Consider the following 9974-nt stretch of genomic DNA (forward strand, 5'->3'; position numbering starts at 1 on the left):
CACTTACATATTATATACTTCTATCCATTCTGTGTATATGTTTTTCCAGTTTTGGAAGCAACCCATACAACAAGACTCCCTTTCTGTTTCCCTGTATTCTCAAGGAAGCATTCGAGAATCAGCCCACTTCCATACCTGAGCTTCCCATGGAAGGAGGAAGGATGCATCTGACTGCTGAGATAATAGGGGTGTTCTATTCATCCCTTCACACTTCTACAGGGGCAAGATTTCTGCATTTAATCTTGTTGGAAAAATGAAGCATTGCCTATGGCTTTCTGACTCCACCCAGCCCTAGGCAATATGGTTTGGCCTTGTTATCCTTGAAAGGAGACACTATACACAAACTTGCTTATCTATCCATCCCCAACAAGTTCCAAAGTCTACAGTGAAAGACTCTATTTACATTGACCTCTCCAAACCAGCTTTATCAACAGTAAAGCAACAGTGCACTTCCCAGCTCCCTCAGTTGCTATGTCTCTTTCCCCATCTCCATTCAGAAGGTGGCAGAATGGGTAGCGAGGGTTTACACTCAACTGCAGCTCTGACTAATGAGCAGTATTTGGTTCTACAACTTGATTATATGGCTATAATTTGTTCCTTTCATTCTGGTCCACATTTGAGGTGTTTTGCTTCACAGCAGATTGGTCATTCCACCAATGAGTCCTGCTCCCTCCATTAGGTATCGAGATGTCTGCTTCCTAAAACATGCTATATGTCTTGACGGCTCAGCAGCTGCAGTGAGTCTGTGAAGAGAGGGGACGTGGTGCTTGCACTGTGCTCTCCTTTTCATTTTGTCCACACAACTAACCTGATTTTATTCGCTAGACTAATAGTCTCTCCCTGTGTTTGGACAGAGCTTTACATAGTCATTTCCAATTCCAATTTTTTAGTTAATCTTACAACTACAATTTCACTATTGCTATATTTACTTTTAATTCTGCTCTAGCATTTACTTGTATCTACATATAGAGTATTAGTAATTCATTCATTTATTGCTTCCTGCATCACCAACTGGCTTAGATCACAATTATCTGTGGGTGAGAAATGCAACTTAATTTTACGTCACCTTAGAATGTGTTGTAATGACCATCAGGAAGCCAGGGACCACTTCTTGCTTCCATTATGGGAAAATAATGATGAAAATGAAAATCAAAAAGTAGTGAGGTCTCCCCTGACCTAGAAACTTGTCTCTCAGTGTGTTCACACAGCATCAGTGGTCTCTCCATTCCACTCCTCACTACAAACACTTCTTTACCACTTGTTCATTGCCTTGCTTCCCCCTGGACCATCAACTTGGTGATGGCAGAGAATCTATCTGCTTCTTAAACAACCATGTGTTGTAACTTCTACTAACATTAAATTGTCCCTCTTTGCAGACAAAGAGTTGTATAATTAAAAGTCCCCACAGCTCCACCAGAAAACTTTTGAATCTGACAAATACACTCTGTTGTTGATATTTTGGCTCTTTTGCTCTTTAAGGGGCCCACCACCCAGCTCCCAAATAAATCACACATGGAGGCTTATTCTTAATTATAAATGCCAGGCCTTATCTTGACTTGTTTCTTGCCAGCTTTCCTTAACTTATCCCCTAAATCTTATTTTTACTCTGTGGCTTGATGTGTATCTGGGTGGCTGGGTGGCTAGCCCCTGAGGTCCTCTTCCTTCTTTAGCTACTCCTTTTTTTCTTCTCCCAGATTTCTCCTTCTTTATAGTCTCTCTGTCTGCCAGCCCCGCCTATCCTTTCTCCTGCCTCGCTATTGGCCATTCACTTCTTTATTAGACCATCAGGTGTTTTACACAGGCACAGTAACACAGCTTCATAGAGGTAAGCAAATGTAACATAAACAAAAGGAACACACCTTAAAATAATATTCTACAACAGAATGGTCCCATACTGTCATCTGAAACCTGGTGATACAAAGGACTGACAAACAAGATGTATCAATTGTCTCTAGAGCTTAGGTTCAGATCAATCTATATGGCCTACTTAATAGCCAGCATAATCACCAGAACTGGACCTGAACCCACTACTTCTGTTCTCTGATCCTGTTCAGGCTTTCAACTTGCAGTTGAACTCTGTAGATTTGCTCTCAAACAGTGACTTGAACAGTTCTCTCCTGTTAATTGTCTAGTTCATTAGCTTAGCAATACAGACTTTCTCTCATCCTCCTTCCGAAACCTTCTGGACTCTGTTGCATCCTCTTTAACTTGTATTCATCCTGCAAAAGATAAATAGATAGATAAATAGATTGATAGATAGATAGATAGATTTACTATATGCTGTGAGAATTCATATTAGTAATTAAGATTGGAATTAAAATACCTCAATTTGCCTCAGCCATTATCCCAAGGTAGGCATATGATATGACAGATTGCTGTCATTGAAACTATGGAACCATATCAATTTATTGTTGTTTAATAAATTCTGACATTGTAGAAAGATATAAATGTGTTCATCTATGTTTCTAACATAGAACATTCACAACAAAAATCAACATAAAATCAGTATTTTTTATATACACTAATAATAATCTTACTCAGAAATAAATTAGGGAAAACATCCCATTTACATATCCTCAAAAATATTTAGGAATGGAGCCATGAGTATGCTCAGGCTACAGAAAAAGCTTGCCTCCAACGTCCTCCGCTGTGGTAAGAAGAAGGTCTGGTTGGACCCCAATGAGACCAATGAAATCGCCAATGCCAACTCCTGTCAGCAGATCCAGAAGCTGATCAAGAACGGGCTGATCATCTGGAAGCCTGTGACTGTCCATTCCCTGGCTTGATGCCGGAAAAACACTTTGGCTGTGGGGCGGTGGTGGCGCACATCTTTAATCCCAGCACTCGGGAGGCAGAGGCAGGCAGTCTTTGTGAGTTCAAGGCCAGCCTGGTCTACAGAGCGAGATCCAGGAAAGGCGCAAAGCTACACTGAGAAACCCTGTCTTGAAATACCCCCCCCCCCAAAAAAAAAAAAACACTTTGGCTTGACGGAAGGGCAGGCATATGGGCATAGGGAAGTGGAAGGGTACTGCCAATGCTCGAATGCCTGAGAAGGTGACCTGGATGAGAAGAATGGAGATCCTGCGCCTACTTCTCAGGAGATACCGTGAATACAAAAAGATTGACCGCCATATGTATCACAGCCTGTATCTGAAGTTCAAGGGGAGTGTCTTCAAAAACAAGTGGATTCTCATGGAACACATCCACAATTGAAGGCAGACAAGCCCGCAAGAAGTTCCTGGCTGACCAGGCTGAGGCTCGCAGGTCTAAGACCAAGGAAGCCCGAAAGCGCCGGGAGGAGCGTCTCCAGGCCAAGAAGGAGGAGATCATCAAGACTCTGTCCAAGGAGGAAGAAACCAAGAAATAAAACTTCCCTCATGTCTGTACATAGTGGGCTTCCTGTGGCCTCAGGTGGATCAGTCATTAAAATAAAACAAGCCTTAAAAAAATTTAGGAATGAACCTAACCAAGGAGGTAAAAGATCTTTATAAATAACACTTTAAAACACTGACAAAGAAATCGAAGAAGATACTGCACAGTGGAAAGACACTCCATGCTGCTGGATTTGCAGAACTAATGCTGTGAGGTTGGCTCTATGGCTGAAGTAATCGACAGATTCAATACAAGGCCCACCAAATTCCAGTGACATTCTTCACAGAACTAGAAAAAAAAATCCTGAAGTTTTTATAGATGCATCACGACTACATGGCTAGCAGAAGCAATTCCAAGCAGAAAGAACACAGAGGTCATATCTCCTAATCTCAAGCTATACTGCAGAGTGATAATGAAAGATACAGCAAGACACTGGAACAAGACAAACACACAAACTGACATACAGACTAGAGAAACATAATAAAGACCTGGCAATCAACACACAGAGCTATGCACTCCTGTTTTTTATATTTTGTGATATTTTCCATGACATTACAAAAATAATCTAACAAGTTAGAAGTAAATAATCTGAGTTAATACAAGAAATGGATAATAGAGAAGTCTAGAGAAGGAAAATGACTCAAAACATAGGTACAGAGGTCATAAAACTTTGTCACTGTATAAATAAAAAGGGTGGGAGGGAGAACGGGGTAAAAACTAATAAAGACTTTGGAAACAGGAACTCTCAGCATATCAAATACCATGGAATAAATTATAAAATATTTCTGGGAATTATCTTCCAAGAACCTCCACAAGTTGGGGTGGTGGGACCTTCCCATCCTCAAGCCACAGCCTCAACACAGTTTAAATTACTTCACATAATGAAGCCAGATAGAAAGACTCCATATTGATTTTCATAAAGAAACAACAATCTGGGAAACGAAGATTAATATCAAGGAATATAAATTATGGATACTTATGACAAAATTACAAATGGAACACTAACAAACAAAAATTTGTAATTATATATAGTAAAAAAGAGTTCCTTGAATTAAAAGAGTAATTTGAATTAAATTGAGAAGTAAAAAATGATGGCAACAGATACCAAAAGGGTGTTTTCAAAAAGTATCATGCAACTGTGATTTTAATGAGAAATACTTCTCTGCCAACAATTTTCAAGAACTGGCTAGCAATACTGTTATTAGATCAGAAATAAAATAAATGGCTCATTATCCCAATATCATTTTGCTGTAAATTCAGCAGTTTCACACTGCACTAAGATATAGCATAGGAAGCGAAGTGTGTAGTCGGAGAGAAGGGAACAAAATAAGTGTTACCTTTCCCAGCATCTGTCTACTTCTGATACCCACTTAGAGGTCATAGAAATATGTCATCAACAATAAGTTCAACTGGCATGAGTTAATTAAAATAATTTTATGAAACCCAGTGTCAGGAATGTGCAATGTCTCTGGAAAACTATTCAAAGTATTTTTTTAAAATACGTTGGCACCTGGCAAACCACACATACATCCCATGACCATTATTTAGCTAAGAAAAAAACAATGAACTTACGTGCTGATACAATGACTTGAGCATGAATGTTTATTTATGTCAGTAATATTCATAATAAACTAAAGGCAGAAGTAGCCTAACATCTGCAGAAAGGGAACAAGTAAATAAAATGTGCTATGCACATATTTTGAAATATCATTCAGCCATGAAAAGGAGAATTTAATGAACTCCAAAAGGGCAACAGGAACTTCAGGGAGATGAAAGGTTTACTGCCTGGATGTCCCACTTATGATAGTAGTTTCATGAGTCAATATACCTGCCCATACTCATCTGTTTCAAAAGGATGTGAGTAACAGTGTAAATTACACATGAAGGAAATTATAATTTAAAAGATGCAATACAGGGCTAGAGAAATGACTCAGCATTTAAGCCTGCATGCTGCTCTTCCAGGGGATCTGAGTTTGAATCCCAGCACCCATGCAAGATGGCTCAAAACTACCAGTTACTACATCTATATAGGAGCTAACACCTTTTTCTGGCCTCACAGATACCCACACACATGTGGCATACACACACATGGGGGAGGGTAAATATAAATCTTTGTATTTATTACACTAGAGCCTTCTAAACAAGGAAATCCAGAGATGGAGAAGCAATTACTTTGTAGCATAGCCCCAAATTTAGCTGTCTTATCCTTCATTCCCTGGATTGTAAAGTTCTGTAAGTCATTGCTTGCTTAGATACTACATTCAACTGTGGTAATTTACCAACAAAGTGAGAAGATACACTTGCACAATGGTGGTATAACAGACTCCACTAGTTTACCCTCCATGTCTCACAAACAGAAGGAGGAGGGAGACTATGCAAGAGAGAAATGGCCTTTGCTGAGATGGCATATTTCTGTTAAAAAAACCTCTCCTTGACTTTCTCAGATGGGAATTCTATAAAACCAGTTCTTTCAGCTGATTAAAATTTTCAGGGTCATCTTCAGTGGATGCTCATATTTTGTCTTTTGAAACCCCTTTTTGACAAGGCAACATCACTAGACTTTAAAATAGTAGTAGACAACATTTGAATGAAGGGATGATGTTTGATTTTCCTTGGAGGAAATACAGGGTTAAAATAGAAAAACCATTGGGAAGTCAATCCCTGGCAGGTGGCAATCTCTGGTGATGAGAATGACAAAGAGACTTCTTGAACAAACACAAATGAAATAATTTGACTGCAATGCAAGGCTTTGTTAGAACTCTGATGAAATGTGGCAGGAACCACAGGTGAGAACCAGCAGAGCTCTAAATGGCAGGGTGACTCACTTAAACTTTGTCCTTCAGAAAACAGAGTCTGTGTCTGTCTATAATTGTGGAAATGAATTTGTAAAAATGATTTTAAGAAAATGTGTGTGGTGTCTATAAGACAGAAATAGAAAAAAAGGCTAAGTTTCATATTTACTAAAATTCAGTGTATCGTATGCTATATATAGATATATATACATATATATGTGTATACATGTATATATATACTTTTTTGTTTCTTTGTTTTTATTTTATTGAAAATGCTTTTTTTCTCACATAATGCATCCTGATTACCCTTGTTCTACTCCTCCCAGTCCCACCCCACCTCTTCTCCCATTCAGATCTACTCTTTTTCTGTCTCTCCTTAAAAAACAAACATGCTTCTAAGGGATAAAACAATATAATATAATAAAATAATGTAATATGATAAAACAAAAACTAATATATCAGAATTAGACAAAATGAACAAATAAAAGGAAAAGAGCCCAAGATATGGCCCAAGAAATAGATACCCACTCATTCACACACTCAGGAATCCCATAAAAACACTAAGCTTTGACTAGGCAGTGGTGGTGCACGCCTTTAATCTCAGCACTCGGGAAGCAGAGCCTGGCGGATCTCTGTGAGTTTGAGGCCAACCTGGTCTACAGAGGGAGATTCAGGATAGGCACCAAAGCTACACAGAGAAACCCTGTCTTGAAGAAAAAAAAAGAGAAAGAAAAGAAAACACTAAGCTTCAAGCCATTATATATACCCAAAGGACCTGGAGGGTAAAAAGAGAGAAAAATATAAACAAAATAAAATAATAAAAAATAAGACAAAAGTTTTCAAATCTTACCCTGGGAGTACCCTTATCCAGTGAGATGTCGTTTTGCTTGTTTGAAGGGAATATCAATCACACATCCACATGGGTAGGCACATTGCTCATTGGCTATTGTGAAATTTGAGGGATTCTATAATAGGACACTTTTGTTTTCTTTTTTAACTCTTTGATAAAGAAGATTAAATATACTTGTCTACATGTGAATTAACGACCAGTATACCACTGCTCTAGATTTTTGTGTTGTTTCTTACAAATTGATTTAAATTTTTGACAACATCATGTGGTATACAGTGAATTAATGTAAATGGTTACATTTCCTCTTCCTTCCCCTCTCTCATGAAAGAGGTACATTTTAAATAGCAACATAGAACACCAGGGTGTTGTAGACTATTACTTTAAGGTGTGTTACTTTTGTTAATGTTGCATTTGCTTAATCTGTGAAGCTGTGTTACTATGCATATCTAAAACACCTGATGGTCTAATAAATACCTGAATGGCCAATAGCGAGGCAGGAGAGAGAAATAGGCATGGCTGGCAGGCAGAGAGGATAAACAGAAGGAGAAATCTGGGAGGAGAAAAGATCAAAGAAGAAAAAGAGATGGAGGAGTGAAAGGAGGAAGTAGCAAGAGAAGGAGGAGGACTCTAGGGACCAGCCACCAGCCAGCCATGGAGTATGAGTAAGATGTACAGAAGTAAGAGAATGGGAAAAGCCCAGAGGCAAAAGGTAGATGGGATAATTTAAAGTTAAGGAAAGTTGTCTAGAAACTATGCCACGCTGAGGCCAGGCATTTGTAAGTAAGAATAAGCTTCTGTGTGTGATTTATTTGGGAGCTGGGTGACGGGCTCCCCAAAAGAGAAAAAAAATTGCAACAATACCAGAGTGAGACAAGCATCACACTGGACATCATCCTCACATTCTCTTCACTAAATAGTCCTCACTTCTGTCATGTTTTCTGAGTCATTCTTAAATTCTCCAAAACTTCAACAATTTAGGTCTAAAAACTTCTTAAGGACTTGCAGGTGTGTCATTTCGTTTAAGTTCTTAGAACTCTGGCCTCATTTGGCCACTGTTGACAGGTGGTTCTAAAAATAGCCAGAGGCTCCAGGGAAAGATGACTGGGATTCTAGGTTGATGTTTTGATGTATCAGAATTGAGTCATGGGTTCTGTTTGATCTGCTTCATAAATGGGAGCTTTGATGTTGTACTGTTACCTCATTTCAAAAGGCATGCAAGAAAGGAAACACTGAAAGTCAGAATTTAATTCCCATGTGTTTTACTTAATGGGTTACCTAGGTAACTCTATCAGCAGTCAATGGTCCTTAAAAACCCACATTTTCATCTGGGAAGAGAAATAGATTATAGACTTTTGGAGAGTTCATAAAGGATGCCTTAATACCTCTTGCTAAAAGAGTCTACAATGATTGCTTGATTTGGAGATTAACATAGTTTTATTTTGTGAATGAATACTTCATGCATTTATTGAGCACCTGGGACTATTTCAGTGCTTAAGACAATATACTAGTGGCTAAAATGGGTGGTCCATAACATACTTTCATGACTCATACCTTTTGTAATCTATAATTCTGTGTATTATATATCCTATGTATGTTTAAGTGTACATATGTAGACTCTGACCAGGGAAGCAGGTAGGCTAATGCATCTTCACCTCTTCCTCCTCTCCTTCAAATCCTACTCCCCATTCTCAACTCCAGCTCTATAGCAAACCACCTGCTAACGGCTCCCCTCACTCTATGGCCCCATCTCCAGGGTATCACATAGATCTTCCCCTCCAAACTTCCTTCCCCTGACTCATCACTTTATTCCATGTAAATGACTTGCACATGAAAAACTTTAAGAATTTGAGGAAAGAAATTGAATATGTCAGATAATGAAAAGATCTTCCATACTCATGGATTGGTAGAATTAACATAGTAAAAATGGCCATCCTACCAAAAGCAAACTACAAATTCAGTGCAATCCTAATCAAAATTCCAACACAATTCATCACAGATCTTGAAAGAACAATTTTCAGTTTCATAAGGAAAGACAAAAGCCTAGGATTGTTAAAGCAACCCAGAATAATAAAAGAACTGTGGGAGGTATCACCATCTCTGATTTCCTACAGAGCTATATAGTAATAAAAACAGCATGGTATTGGTACAAAAACAGACATGTTGATCAATGGGGTCAAATTGAAGCCCCAGACATAAATTCACATACCAATGGACACCTGCTTTTTGATGAGGAAGCCAGAAATACACACTGGAGAAAAAGAACAGCATGTTCGGCAAATGAGGCTGGTCCAACTGGATGTCTGCATTAGAAGAGTCCAAATAGGTCTATGTTTTTTACCCTGAACAAAATTCAACTCCAAATGGATCAAATACCTCAACATAAAACCAGATAGATACATTTAACCTGACAGAAGAGAAAGTGGGGAATAGCCCTAAACTCATTGGCACAGGAAAATACTTTCTGAACAGAACATCATTAGCACAGGAATTAATACATCAATAATTAATAAATGAAACCAAAAAGCTTCTGTATGGCAAAACACACAGTCAATAGGACAAAACATCAGCTTACAGAATGGGAAACGATCTTTAACAACTCCACATCTGATAGAGGGCTAATATCCAAAAGATACAAAGTGCTGAAAAAAATTAGTTATCAAGAAAACCAATAACCCAATTAAAAATGGGTATAAATCAAAACAGAATTGTCAAAAGAGGAAACTCAAATGGCTGAGAACCCACTTAATAAAATGTTCATCATCCTTAGCCAGCAAGGAAATGCAAATCAAAACTACTTTGAGATTTCATCTTAAGCCCATTAGAATGTAAGATCAATAAAAGAAGTGACAGCCCATGCTGGTGAGGAATTGGAGTAAGGGGAATACTCCTCCATTGCTGGTGTGAGTGCACACTTGTATAGCCACTATGAAATCAGTGTGGATATTTTTCAGAATGATGGG

The 9974-nt window shown here is 38.4% G+C and overlaps 1 pseudogene; it reads left to right on the top strand.

The window, feature by feature from the left end:
* Positions 1-2600: 2600 nt before the first annotated feature.
* Positions 2601-3443, top strand: LOC128108874 (60S ribosomal protein L19-like; annotated as a pseudogene).
* Positions 3444-9974: the final 6531 nt, after the last annotated feature.

The sequence above is a fragment of the Peromyscus californicus genome, unplaced genomic scaffold, assembly GCF_007827085.1.
Source record: "Peromyscus californicus insignis strain IS unplaced genomic scaffold, ASM782708v3 Scaffold_13__1_contigs__length_99412109, whole genome shotgun sequence".
NCBI lineage: Eukaryota > Metazoa > Chordata > Mammalia > Rodentia > Cricetidae > Peromyscus > Peromyscus californicus.